Source organism: Peromyscus californicus, unplaced genomic scaffold (genome assembly GCF_007827085.1).
Source record: "Peromyscus californicus insignis strain IS unplaced genomic scaffold, ASM782708v3 Scaffold_8__1_contigs__length_139910024, whole genome shotgun sequence".
NCBI classification, from domain to species: domain Eukaryota; kingdom Metazoa; phylum Chordata; class Mammalia; order Rodentia; family Cricetidae; genus Peromyscus; species Peromyscus californicus.
In genome coordinates this window covers 39,974,098-39,988,737 of record NW_026294606.1, presented here as the reverse complement: position 1 = coordinate 39,988,737, position 14,640 = coordinate 39,974,098, and positions in this window count along the sequence as shown.

The window sequence follows — 14,640 nt, the reverse complement described above, 5'->3', positions numbered from 1 at the left end:
ATTCTGAAGGGAGTCCCCTGTCTACATATTCAGTTAGGAAAGTACAAAGCACTAAATTAGAGGAGTGTTTGTGGCTAAAGTAGGCAGTGCTCATGCGTCATGGGAGAGAGTTTGAGCATATCTTAGAAGTAGGAAAGTAGGGCTCACAGCAAGAGTTACGCGGGCAGATCTTGCTACATGGAGCATTCTCCTAAAATTTCAGAATTCTGACGACTAGCCAAGTCATCATCTGTATACCGGTCTTTACGGCAGCGTTAGGGACTAGAATAAGGCAGGGCAAGCCGAAATGGAAAGAAGAGAGGTGGAAAAATGTATGGGTGGGGGGGAGTGAGGTAGCTGCTAGAGAAGACAGAGGAGAGTGAGACCAGGTAGATAGAGCACTACACAGAGAGTGCAGGAAGATGAGCTCTGTTTGGAGGAGTGATAACAAGCTGGCTGGGGAATGTTGAGTCGGCAGTGATGGTGAGATGGTCCAGTAGCCATGTGTGTCCGTTTTCTGCCTTGACAAGGTGCCATCAGCCAGGCAACTTAAACAATAGCAACTGTTATCGCAGTTCAGAAATTAAAGTGTTGACAAGGTGGGTTCTCTATGAGGACTGTGAAAGAGGACCTGTTCTCTGCTTTTATTTTAGTTTCTTTGAAGCTTCAGGAGTCCTTTGGCTTCGATATTGCCTTCTCAGGTTACAGGAGTTTTAGGAAAAGAGCACTACTTTCCAGGACTCTCAGAGGACTAGACTCCACATTTTCTCCCACATGTCAATCAAAGAAATTACGGAGTGGTGGTGAACAACAAAGAAAGGAGATTAACTTGACATGGCCACATCGGGAAGCAGTTTCGTTAAGTCTGTCTTCAAGGTGCCAGTGGTCTATTGGCCATTGTCTCAGTTCTGCTCCTTGTCTCCACTTCTGGAGAAGTTGTCCTTGCTGTCACTGCTTGAGGGGAGTATCTGAGTCCAATGGAATGATGACACCTGTTCCAGGGTGCAGCCTCACCACCTGAGTAATTGGTATCATCCTCATTTGGGAGCAGGTGATCTGTCCTACAAGGTGTAATTTGGGTCTTTTGTCACAAAGATGTTTATCATCAATACTGTAATCCTGGAGTTCAAAGTAACTGCAGAAGAGAATGGGGGTCAATAGTTAGGTTACTACTGCTATGCTAAAACACCATGACCAAAAGCAACCTGAGGAGAAAAGAATTTATCTCATCTTACAACTCTCAGGTGACACTCCATCACCAAGAGAAGTCAGCGCAGAAACTCAAGGCAGAAACTGAAGCAGAAGCCATGGAAGAGTGCTGCTTTACTGGCTTGCTCTCCATAGGTTCGCTCATGCAGCTTTCTTGCACACCTCAGGACCACCTGCCTAAAAGTGGCACCACCCCCAGTGGTCTGGGTCCTCCGACATCAATTATTAATCAAGAAAATACCATACAAGACTTGTCTATGGGCTGATCTGATGGAAGCATTTCCTCATTTGAAGTCCCTCTTCCCAGATACCTCCAGCTTGCATCACATTGACAAAACAAACCAGCCAGGATAATGACTAAGGAGACAAATAATTAAAGAGGCAAAGTCTGTTTGTCAGGCTGTGACTGGCCCTCTCCTTCACCCCCAGACTTCACATCATGCTCCCTCTGTGTGTGCGTCAGTATTTCCTGCTTTCATGAGGGTGCTGGTCCTATGGGATCCCATTCCACTCTCATAGTCTCATTTCAATTATCATTTGCAAAGACCCTGGGTCTTTGTGCTGGATAAAAGCACACTTGAGGCTCTCAGCTACCCCTGCTTTTCTTTAACCAGCCTGTCTACTGTTTCCACCAACGTATATGAAAGTATCTGGACCTATGACTTCCTTTGTTCTGTTTCTGCAATGACTTAATAAAACTGCTTTCACATTAGAACACAGAACTTGGAGTAACTTAAATCTGTTTCCAGGCCATGGTCACTCATATTTGGATCCAGAATAAAATGTCTCTTATCCTCTTTGAGGTCAGTATTGTGATTTCTGTATCAAGAAAGTGAACACTAAAAGGTTTCGTATAATATTTAAGGGTCCAGCCTTAAATTTATATAATTCCATATATAAGGGGCTCGGGAGAGACACTACCATCGGCTTGGGAATGAATCCCGTTGCTCAGAGCTCTTTAGTTCAATTTGTCTATTCCTCAGTCCTCATCCTTCAGCCACCAGTTCAATTCTCCAATCTCTCCTTTCCTTGGTTCCTTTTCCCCTCTTCTCTTAGTTCCCTTAGTTTCAGTTCTCTTAGTTTCCCTACATCCTAGTTCCCTCAATCCTTAGTTCCCTCCATTCCTCCCCGCTTCTCCCGGGGCTGGTCTACATCCTATCCTAAACAGTAACACCTTCTGTTTTGGATACAGCACAAGATTATAGGGATCCCCTCTAGAAGCTTCCTGGCGATTTTATTTGCAACCCAAAAGGGGAGAGAGAAGAGTGGAGTCCGTTAGCAGTTGAAATAAATCAGAAAAGGAATTTGTGTGCTGGAAACATATCCTTACTGTGGTTGGGTGAAGGCATTTTGAGTCTATCATAAACGTGTTCAACTCTAAACTCACAGGTGATAGGGTAGGGAAAGTCTGTAGGTCACTAAAAGTTAAAACTGTCACTTTTTTCCTCTGCCGCCAGTTTCCTGGCAGGGCAGGGGAAGAGTACTGATAGCTAGTCAATCTGCATCACAGCTTGAAACGCCTGGTAAGAGGAAAGTCCTTTTTGACCTAAGAGGTTCTCTGGGGTGATGAGAGAGAAAGAGGAGGCCTTGATTTGTACAAGAAACAAAGCTTGTTTGTCTAGTTGGCAGGCATTTGGCCTGTGAGACACGCAGTCTCAGAAAGGACATTTTATCTCAGTTCTGGGGGTTTTCAGGCGTCTAACAGATAGCCTGGTAGCTGTCTGTTCCTTGCTTGTCTTTTAAGGCTTTGTTGGGGGTTGACTCTATCTTAGGAAGTAGCTCAAGGAGAGTATTTGCAAATGGCAGATACCCAAAACAAATGCTAAAGAGGAGGCCTGGAGCTCAGAGGCAGAAGGTTCTGTCTATGTGACTATCCAGGTGCTTTGAAACAAAGATCCACACACACATACACTTTTTAGGAGAATTATGAGTACAAGGAATTCATAGCAAGGCACAACTGAATATTAAGCTGCATAACATCAATAGACCTTGCTGATTGGCTTCCCACTCGACTGACCCTTGGCCTTGTCAAGGTATAGCTTATAATATACAACTGGATTTCTATTTCATATTCCTGTGGCTCACCACAAAAAGGGAGGTAGATCAAGCAACAGAAGTATTTTTACAAAGTTTAATTAAAATAAGGATATGGAAATATAGTAGAGGGGGTGTTGGGTAAAGGCTGACCTAAGAAAGAAGGAAACAGCCTTTGAAGGAAGAAACAGTGGTAGAATGTATGAAAGAGATGATTCAAAGGCTAGTAGGACACAGTAAAGGCTCTGAGGCAGGAGGATGCCTTCAACTAAGTATAAAAATTTTAAAAATATATAAACTTTTGAAAACAGAAGATGTCTTTTTTTTCCTTCTTTGTAAAAGGCCACTCACAACAGCTGCTAAACTAGCTTGGGTCTCGAAAGGTGGATGCACATTTTCTTCATAGAGTCTCCTTGTTTCCTTTGGTCACAATGGCTAGTGCTGATTTACAGATACAGCCTGTGCATGTTCCCTTCAACATCATTGCCTGTTAAACTTGCTGCCAGTGTAAAGTCGTGACTTAAGTAAGTGTCTCTGTGGAAATGAAAAATGGTTAAAACTGAACCAGTTGATGAAAATGACATCACCTTAGGTGCTTAAAAAAAAAAATGGATTATGCAATGAACCCTTCAGAGTTTAAGACAATTTTACCCTGCCTAGACAGCAGACAGACAGACCCTTAAATGAGACAGATAGGGACTAGCAATCCTGACTAATCGTTGGGATGCGCAGGGGGGCAGGGGTGCCTTGTGACTACTGCTGTGGGAGACCAGAAGGTATTTTGGTTCAACATGACTAAGTAGCCAGAGTTGGCTCAAACTTCAGGAGTCTGACCCTGAGAAGTTTATTTTAGGCCTACTTAAGCATGTTACAGTTTGGTGAAATCTTTCCTGGTTATAATTAACTCGATCCCATGTGTTCAAGCACAAAGGTAAGCTAAATAAAGATTGAGAGGACCAAGCAGACACTACAATAAGCTGCTTGGTCTTCAGTCAGGGATCAGGTCTCAATTTCAGTTTCCTGAGACTGAGCAAGCAGTTTCTGAGGAAGCCACTAACAAAGGACAATCAATCTTCAATGCCCCTAACAGCAGGGAAGAGGGAGATAGTGCATACCAGTGCACGCTAGGTCAGCCAGCCAACAACAGCTGAAGATAATAACCAAACAAGGTCAGAGCCTGGGACTTGTCCAGGCCTGTCCAAAAAGGGAAAAACTGTAGCCTTAACCAGCCCCTGACTAGCCTTAGCCAATTAGAACATACTAATATGATGGCCACTTGCTTAAGTCAATCATATCAGAAATGACCTAACTGCCCTAGGAACTCCCCTTAACTGTGCTTAAAAGGAGCCCACCCATCCCTCTCAGGGTAATTGCCATTTTGCCTTTGTGTAGAATGGTCAGCCCCAGAATACCGGAATAATAAATGTTCTTGTTGATTGCCTACATGGATGGTGGTCTTTTGTGAGACTTCTCCAGGACCCTAACAAAGATCAGACATGGCCACATCAAAACTTTTGTAAATACATATGACACCTTCCATAAAGATGGGTTATGCAGAGTAAGAAAAACAAGCTCATGATAAAGATCTGCGGGAGTATCTGGTGTGGTCTCCGCCACACAGATAGCAAAAGGTCACCAGGATGTTAACCATGTCTGCTCCCAGCCTTCTGAGCAGATAACAGGTTATACATCTTTTCTTTTGAAGGAACAACCCTGTGTGTTTAACATTCCAGGTTCCCCTAGTACTTATCTGTTAGCACAAAGACCTCTCTATGTCCTATAGGAATGTACTCTCAAGACGACACAAGGACACTCAGGACCCAAATCCTGTATGGATATTTATACTTGATATGTTCCTTTAACATTAAAAGCTATATCTTGTGCCTTAAACATATTGGGTGTCAAATAAAAGGCAACTGTGAAAGAAAAAAAAAAAGATAACACAAGCCATGGCAAGGAATACCTACGGGAACATTCTACAGTGATGACTCCAGTACCAAGTCCCTGATAAGAAAAGTCAGGAATACACATTATTTCAAGCAACAAGCCTATCCACTTCGCCTGTTAGGCATGATGTCTGAAAGATGGGACTGTGGGGAGGAAATGAACTTGTACTTCTCAGGTGCCCTGTCCAGACTGGCAGGCTCTTCGGTGATCAATCAAAACCACTTTATTTATTCATCAACATTTAAAAGCCCGAGACAAAGAGCCAGGTGTGGTGGCATATATATCTTTAACGCATGCCTTGGGTGGCCAAGGCAGGCAGATCCCTGTGAGTTTGAGGTCTACCTGGTCTACATTGTGAGTTCTAGGGCAGCCAGGACTACATAGAGAGACACTGCCAAAAAAAACCCCAAAAAACAAAAAACAAAAAAACAAAACACAAACTCCAGACAAGGTCTCCTTCTTGGCAAGACATTTGGGGTCTCCTCTTAATTATTGGGTACTTTTTTTTGTTTAGTTTCTTCTCATTGCTTCTGCTTCATGGCCCTTGTTCTTTGTGGTCATAAGACAAGGACCAAGACCAGAAAACCTGAAATGCTGTTGCAATTAATATAGTTTGCTTTGTTTTGTTGAGATAGGGTCTCATGTAAACCAACACGACCTTGAATTTATTATAAAACTGGATAATTTTGGATTTCTGATCCACTGGACTCCATCTCCAGAGTGCTGGGATTAAAAGATGGCACCTCCATGCTTGTCTTGCAATGATGTTTTTAAAAGTTATTTTGGTTGCCTTCAGAATTCAAAACACATCATATTTCCCCCCTTGTTTTCTTTAGCTTTATGAGTACCACCAATGAAGATGTATTCTACTTGGATCGGGAACATTTGCTAGGAGTCAACAAACTATATCTGTTCATTTATTAAATCTTTATGACAACTCCACAGACTGGCATTTATTATTTCAATTTCCTTATGACCATGAGGTTAAATGGTTTCCTCAAAGTATTACATTAGAGGCAAGAAATTAGTCATGACTAAAATTTCATAGCACAAAATAAACATACTATGAATCTTGGCTAATATTTTTATTAATCTCCAAAGAAGTTGCAGGTACTGCACTAAACAATGTGTTGTCTTATGCTGCTGGGTCTCCATAACTGAAAGTTTACCTCATTAGCATAAGATCTATCACAGGCCAAAGCTAGCTGTCTCTCTGGCATACACAGTAGCTTCTATTTCACCATGGGAGTTGAGAACCATAGAGAGAAGATATCACATCAGTAGGTGAGCTATCAAAATCCAACCAAATCTCACAGGAGAGTCCTCTCAAATACCCCTCTCCCCTGAGGATGAGTATAACCAAGGGTGGCAGTCTCTCTCTGGTCTTCGTATGAATTTACCTTTGACATGTTCCAAATTCTAGTCTATGTGTTTTTTTCAAAGGACCAAGCCGTCAAGATAATACTCACTACCTGAATGTGGTGGAGCTCAGCATTATTTAGAAGACTGGTAAGGATTCCTAGTCACTTCCTGAGACTATGTCCAGACCTCATCCAGCACCTTATGTATTATCTGCCAACCTTCACAAGCCACCCTCTACTTTACATTGCATCAGCAGTTGAGGCGTGTCCAAGGGACCAATCCTTGCTTTCTCATTTCCTGCCAATTAATTTTCATAATAAAAGTACATATAGCCACATATGTACTATTATTCTTCAATCTCAGCATGGCTTCTCCAAAGTCTCAAAAGAAAACTGAACTCCCCCTCAAAAGAAGCATTGTCAAATGAAGGAAGATTATTCAATGAAAGTGAACAGATGACTGCATTTCTGTTGAGGCAAATAATCACTCTAATTAACCTGTTGAAGCAAAAAACTGCTCTGCTTCATGTGTAAGGGCTTTGTGCAAGTTTTCAGTGATGGTAATTTGAAAAGGCATTACGCACAAAAACATGCTGCCAAGTCTGGTTCATATCAAGGACTGTGTTTGAAGGAAAATGAGCGGAGCTGAACAAGAGTCTGTCTTCTCAATAAAAAGGTTTTTTTTTTTTTTTTTAAAGTTGCAATGTTAACAGATTCTCTTATGAAAGCTAATTATATGGTAGAATATTTAATAGCAAAAATACCCAAATCAGTTACTGATGGTGAAGTTATGGAACAGCGCAGAGGATAGTGTGGCATACATAAACCATGCTGAGAAGGAAGGAGGATTGCTCAGATCAGTTGTCTCGTCTGGTGAATTAAGACACTGGAAAATATATTAAAGGAAGTTTAGAGATATAACTTCTTATTTTAAATCTTATGCTGTGGCCATAGGTGACAGTACTAATGACACAAAAACAGCTCAACTAGCAATTTTTATTAAAGGTGTCAATGAGAAACATAACGTCACTAAGGAAACACACATATAAATCAAGGGATTTATATGAAGCAATCACAGGATATGTTAAAATTGATTTTCTTTGTTCACTATCAATATATCTGGTGCAGTTTTTTCTATTGTTTGTTTTTTCGAGTAGCTCACTGTATAGCCCTGGCTAGCCTAGAAGTCCCTTTGTACACCAGGCTGACATGAACTCACAAGAGATCCATTTACCTCTGCATCCTGAGTGAGGGATTAAAGGCATGTACCAGGCTTTAGCAATGATGGTAAAAGAGGGGGGGGGTTTTCAAATAATAGAAGATAAAGAAATTGGTGTCCCAAGCTCATGCTTAATGAAATATTATCAAGATATTATATGCACAAAGGCATTAAAAATGGATAACACCAGGCAAATTATCATCAAAACTGACTTTCCTAAGGGCCAAATCATCATCAAATCCAAGAATTTTTTAAAAGTGTTGGTGTGCTGACTATGGCAATGCATCATTTGCATTTGGATATAAGATGAATAAGTCAAGGACAAATGTTGAGAGATTATGATTTGCTGTATGTTATCTAGTCATTTATGGTATCAAAACAGAAATTTGTACCAAAATTTGCTGATGAAAACAGGCTTATATATTTAGCATTTTTAGAAGCCTTATTGGTTCATTTAAACTAAAACGCATTTCATAATTCTTGGTAAAATAATCAGTATTTTGGTATACTTGCAATTCCATTTTTAGTTGACACAAATATGTTGCCTGGCAGTTTTTAAATGGAACATCATCTATTCCAATCTGAGCTGCAATCTGACATTCCATTTAAAGAAATCTTTGAGTGTTCCTTGTCTTAGTCACTGTTCTATTGCTGTGAAGAGACACCATGGCCAAGACAACTCTTGTAAAAGAAAGCATTAATTGGGGGCTTGCTTACAGGTTTAGAGAGTTAGTCCACCATCATCACAGCAGGAAGTGTGGCAGCAAGCAGGCAGGCAAGGTGCTAGAGCAGCACTTTACATCTTGATGCGCAAGCAGCAGGCAGAGAGGAGAGAGAGAGAGAGAGACTGGGCCTGGCGTGGGCTTTTGAATTTTCAATGCCTACCCCCAGTGACATACTTCCTTAAACAAGGCCATACTTCCTCCAAGCAGGTCACATCTCCTAATCCTTCTAGTCCTTAAATGGTTCCAGTCCCTGGTGACTAATCATTCAAATGTAGGAGCCTATGGAGGCCATTCTCATCCAAACCACCACATGCCTCTCTTATTAGACTTCTATAGGTCCCTTCTCCCCAGAGATGAATATCCTTCACTTTTCAATCACACCTTTCATTTGCGTCATAACTTCTTGCCCAGGCCTACATTTGTGAGAACCTGTTTTCAAGAATGAAGCACAGTTCAAGCAGAATTAGAAGGAAAATATCTGATGAACACTGTTAGAACTCAGTGAGAAAGCAGCTGTTTCCATTAATCCAGATGTTGAGGCAAGAGCTTCTCAAATACAACATCAAATGGCCCAGTAGTTCCATGTTGCCTTCTTTTCTTTTACTTTTTTTTGGGGGTAGGGTGTAGAGACAGGGTCTCTCTATGTAGCCTTGGCTGTCCTGGAACTAACTCTGTAGACCAGGCTGTCCTCAAATTCACAGAGATCCACCTGCCTCTGCCTCCCAAGTGCTAGGATCAAAGGCATGCAGTACCATCGCCTGGTTTTTTCTTTGACTTTTATAATGAATTTTTAAGTCAATGGAGTTTTATTAGTTAGATGTGTTTACTTCCTTTATTATTGATCACAAACTTGGAGCCTTCTCATCAACTTTGAAAGACTCTCCTAATGGGGCACTATATAATTGGGGCTACTGTGTAAGGACTTTGCTTAACTGTAGTGGCAGATATACACAGACACTTTTATTTACTCATATTTACTGTATGGAAATTCTTCATCCTATATAGCCTAGGAAAGCCAAAGCGTAGACACCCCTGGCCTGTGTAGACTATGATCTCTTTCCCTTGACTAGGTGTGCCAGATGATTTCATTACCAAGTATGTCCTCAGTTTTCATAGAACTATTTTTTAGAATACTGGATCTTGGTATGGATCTCAGGCTGAACTTTGGACCTTTGGACTTTCTGTGTGGTCCTAGTTCACCTCAAGCTCATGATCTCGGGCCTCAGTCTCCTGAGTGCTGGGATACAAACATGTTCCACCACTCCTGGTTCGATATAGCTATTTTTATTACATGATTCATTTATTTATTATTTATTTATTCAGATAAGATCTCAATATGCAAGACAAGTTAGCCAAGAACTCTACATGTAGCCCAAGTTGGCCTCAAATTCATGATCCCCCTGCCTCAGTTTCTTAAGTGCTCAGATTTATAAGCCTGTGACAACATTCCTGATTTAATATGAACTTCTTACAGACAGAAGGCATGTGGTACTGGGAGTGAATTGTTTAAGCGTGAGCTATGTTATAAATTTATGTTATAATTTTTCTGATGAATTAAGTTTCTTTTACTGAGGTTATTTTGTTTTTTTGGGTTTTTTTGTAGAAGAAATTACATGATGTCTGATAATTGCTTTAGAACACTACAGAAACAGCTATTGGACAGAGAAATTCAAATGCTAATAATAATTGAAGCTAGTTAATAGGTCCATGGTTTCACTGGACTGTTCCATTTCTTTTGTGTGTTTGAAATTTTCCATGATAAAGCGCTAAAGTAAAAATTTAATAAGCAAAACAAAGAATCCGGATGAAGCAATTTCAGAGCCTCATGGTGCAACAGAAAGTAGAGGCAGTCAACAGAAAGACAGATCCTTCTTAGGTAATCTGTACCTAGACCTCGGAACATTGATGCCATGTGGAAGTGTTGTTTAATCCACATGTGGACATTGAACAACTGCTAACTCGGGCCTTTCAATCATTAAAAGGTCCCCCTTTCTGGAAAGTGTCAGAAATTGCCAGATGTAGTATCCAGCAGATAATACAGACTTGTTGGGGCACACTGAGGATCAACACCTCCTAGAATCACAACTCTAACAAGACAAGGCTCCAGAGCCAAGGGTTTTCAACATTTGAGTTTTCTTTTCCCTCTCCCTTCCCTTCCCTTCCCTTCCCTTCCCTTCCTTCCCTTCCCTTCCCTTCCCTTCCCTTCCCTTCCCTTCCCTTCCCTTCCCTTCCCTTCTTCTCTCCCTTCTCTTCCCTTTTCTGATACAGGGTCTCATTGTACATCTAGGGCTTGTCTGGCCCTGGTTATGTAGCCCAGACCTGCCTCAAACTCATGATCCTCTTGCCTCTGCCTCAAGTACAGAGCTCACAGGCCCGTACCACATCTAGTCTCAACATCTATTTAGGAGGAAAAATAGGGTTCAAGTCATGGAGTATCTGCTAAATGTCAACTATTGATGGGAAGTGAAAAGGCATAATAAAAATTAAAATGCTTAAGTTGATAATTATTAACAAATTATCAACAGTGAAAAATTTCTGATTCAGGGCTTTGATATCCCTAACTGATTAGCTGATCACATTCAAAGAGTTTCAGCTCAAATGTTTCAGAAGACCCAGGAGCTGAGCCAGAAGAAGCCACAGAGCAAGTCACAGCTTTGAGAGGCAGGCCATAGATAATGCATGGCTTTCTGAACCTGTCAAATGTCAAACAGGTGTGATCTCTGAGGAGTGGGGAAGGAAGGAGGGGGAGGGAGGGGAAAGGAGAAGGCAGCAGAGGAGGATAGGAAAGAGAGGAAAGGAAAGAGAGGAAAGGAAAGAGAGGAAAGGAGGGACAAAAGGAGGGACAAAAGGAGGGAAAGAGAAGGGAAGTGGAGGAAAGGGAGGGGAGGAGGGAAGGAAGGGAGCAGAGGAGGAGGAAAGATAATAAAGCTAATGGGGTATCTCTAAAGCCGTAGCATTTCTGTGGCAATCCATGGAACTCCAAAGTCCGCCTCAACTGAGACATCTTAAGAACACTTTTGGAAGGCAGTCTCCCTCCTGAGTGGGTTAAAGATTATGGGATCTGTTTATTAATCCTGAAATTGCTGATTGGTTCCCAGAAGGTTCTAGTCCAGTGGATGATCTCAAGACTTGGGCATCAGAAGATGCAAGGCTACAGTAAAAGAAAAGTTAAAAATTAAACGCTCCCCCTTGACGTGACGAGGTCAAAGAATTCAGTGTAGGGTTTACCAGTAAGTAGAAAAATTCCTCACTGAAGCTGAGTGAAAAGTCTTCCTTGAAGGAGGAAGGGCTGTCTGTCTTAATCAGGTCAGTGTGCTCTTCATTATATGCCAAGGGAAATTACCTTTTAATTCTCCAGAGGGCTTTGGGGTCCCTAGCAGAGACTCTCCCAAGGGAGTTAGCAAATGTGGAGAGATTTGTTAGAAGAATCTGCTTATCTGTAGAGGCTTTTCACAAGCAAGTGAGGGAAAGAACTTATTTTTAGAAGTGTGACATGGGCATTACTTGCAGGGATACCAGGGAAGAAAAGGTGGGGACTGTGTGAGTGTGACTGCTGTAGTGTGACGTGCTGGGGACTGTGTGAGTGTGACTGCTGTAGTGTGACGTGCTGGAGACTGTGTGAGTGTGACTGCTGTAGTGTGACATGCTGGGGACTGTGTGAGTGTGACTGCTGTAGTGTGACATGCTGGGGACTGTGTGAGTGTGACTGCTGTAGTGTGACATGCTGGAGAGAAAGAGTAAATGCTTACAGCCTGTGGTACGCTGGCTGCAAGTGGGTATGGTGTGTGGTGTGTGCAGTTTATGCACATGTATCACTATAGTCTATAGAGATAGATGTAGGTTTGGTTTGTGGGTGGAGGTGTTTCTACTGGGTGTGAGGAGGGTTTGTATTATTCGTGTGTGTTGTGTCTGTGTGTGAAATGCACATTTACATGTGGTTTGTGTATGTACAGTGTGTGTATACTGGGTTTGTGTATAGTAGATTTGTGTGTATAGCAGGAGTGTACTGGGTTTGTGCACAGTGTTTGTGTATGATATGTATGTAACATGTTCTTGTGCATATAGTTTGTGTGTAGTATGGTTATGGGTGTGATATGTATGTAGTATATTTGTATGGCTGTTGTATCTGTGTACTGTGTTGTGTGTGCAGTATATGTGTACTTTTCTTTCTGTGTGTAGTATGTATTTAGTGCTTCCCTGTGTGTGTGTGTAGTAATGTCCATGTATTGTGTTGCAAGTATGTTGTATGTGTCATGTTTCTCTTTGTATAGTGTTTGTGTACATTCAGTAGTGTAGTCTGTGTATATTGTTTTGTGTGCATAGTGTTTCTGTTTGTGTGTAAATTTGTGTACTGTGTTGTATGTATAGTACGTGTGTAGTGTTTTTCTCTGTGTGTAATAGGTATATATAAGGGATTTGTGCACTGGGTTGTATGTATAGTATGAGTGTAGTGTTTTGTATATGTGTAGCATATGTGTATTAATTATGTGTGTGTGGTGTTTTTCTCTGTGTGTCCAGTATTTGTGTACTGTGTTGTATGCATAGTATGTATACAGTGCTTCTTTCTGTGTGTAGTATGCATGTGTAGGTTTGTAAGGTAGTGTCTGTGTACTGTGTTCTAACTATAGTATGCATGTAGTGTTTTTCTGTGAGTATGTGTAGATGTCTGTATTGTGTTGTGTGTGTGTTGCATAAATAGCCATTCAAAAGAGGCTCCAATGTGTGAAAACTGTGGGTGACACTCTATGCATTCTAGAATGCTTCAAATACACAAATCTTAGGGGTATTGGGGACACAGAGGTCATGTAAACTGATGAAGTCAGATCTCATAGTATAGACTCACAGCATATGTGGGAATTGAATTCTAACTCAGCCTCATCACCCCCTCCTCCAGGAGATACAGGCTTGGCTGCAGTAACTCTGTTTCCAGAGATACTGAAGCTACAGACAAGTTTACATGGGGCTATGGAGAACAGTCTATCTCCAGAGAGTAAAGCATTACTAAGAAGACAATCATACTTCACCTCTCTTGACAAACAAAATGAGCCATGGTGGTTGAGCACATCTTTAATTCCAGCACTTGGGAAGCAGCGGTGGGTGGATCTCTGTAAGTTTGAGGCCAGCCTAGTCTACAAAGCAAGTCCCAGGACAGCCAGGGCTGTTACATAGAGAAACTCTGTCTCAAAAAACAAAAAGGAAAAAAACCACAGAAAATGTGTTTTCCTTGTATTTACTCCTTTTCCAACATTTAGCTTGTGTTCACTGCAGCCTCTTCCTGCCTGATGGTTTTCTGTCAGTCTGTCTTGCAGGGCAAGCCTACTGTCAGCAAGTGTCCTCAGTTTTTGTTTCTGTAATAAAGTCTTCATTTTTCATTGAATAAAAAAAAAAACTGGATTGACATGGTTGCTTGTTTTCTATAATTACCAAAGTTTCTATACATTTTAAATGAACGAAAAAACTAGCCTTCCCCTGTACTCAGATTGGTGTCTACCCCAATTGTCATCATAGACCCTACATCCAGTAACTGATGGAAGCAGATGCAGAGACACACAGCCAAGCACTGGGCCAAGCTCCTGGAGTTCAGTCGAAGAGAGGGAGGAAAGATTATGGGGGCAAGGGGGGTCAGGATCATGAGTGGAAAAACCACAGAGACAGCTGACTCAGCTAGTGGGAGCTCACGGACTCTGGACTGACAGCTGGGCAGCCTGCATGGGACTGCACTAGGACCTCTGAATGTGGGTGACAGTTGGGTGGGACTTATCCAAGGTGCACAAACTGGCTTTTTAGTGCCCATTCTCTATGGTGCAACGCTGTACTCAGCCTTGATGCAGGGGAAAGGGCTTGTTCCTGTCTCAGCTTGGTGTGCCTGCCTGTGTTGACTATCCAAGGGAGGCCTTACCCTCTATGAGGAGTGGATGGGGGTGGGATGGGGGAGGTTGGTAGGTAGTGAGAGAAGGGGAAGGAGGGGAACAGTGGTTGGTACATAAAATGAAAAAAGAAAATGTAAATAAATAAATAATATCATGGAAGTGGAATGTTAACTAAGGCCCTCAGTGGAGGTGAAAGGGCACTGGTGTGATGGGGTGAGTCATCCTTTGATTCTGGGTTTCAGTCAGAGAGGAGTCCTGAGTACTTGCTCTTCCTTTATTATGCTGACCAGTGTGTT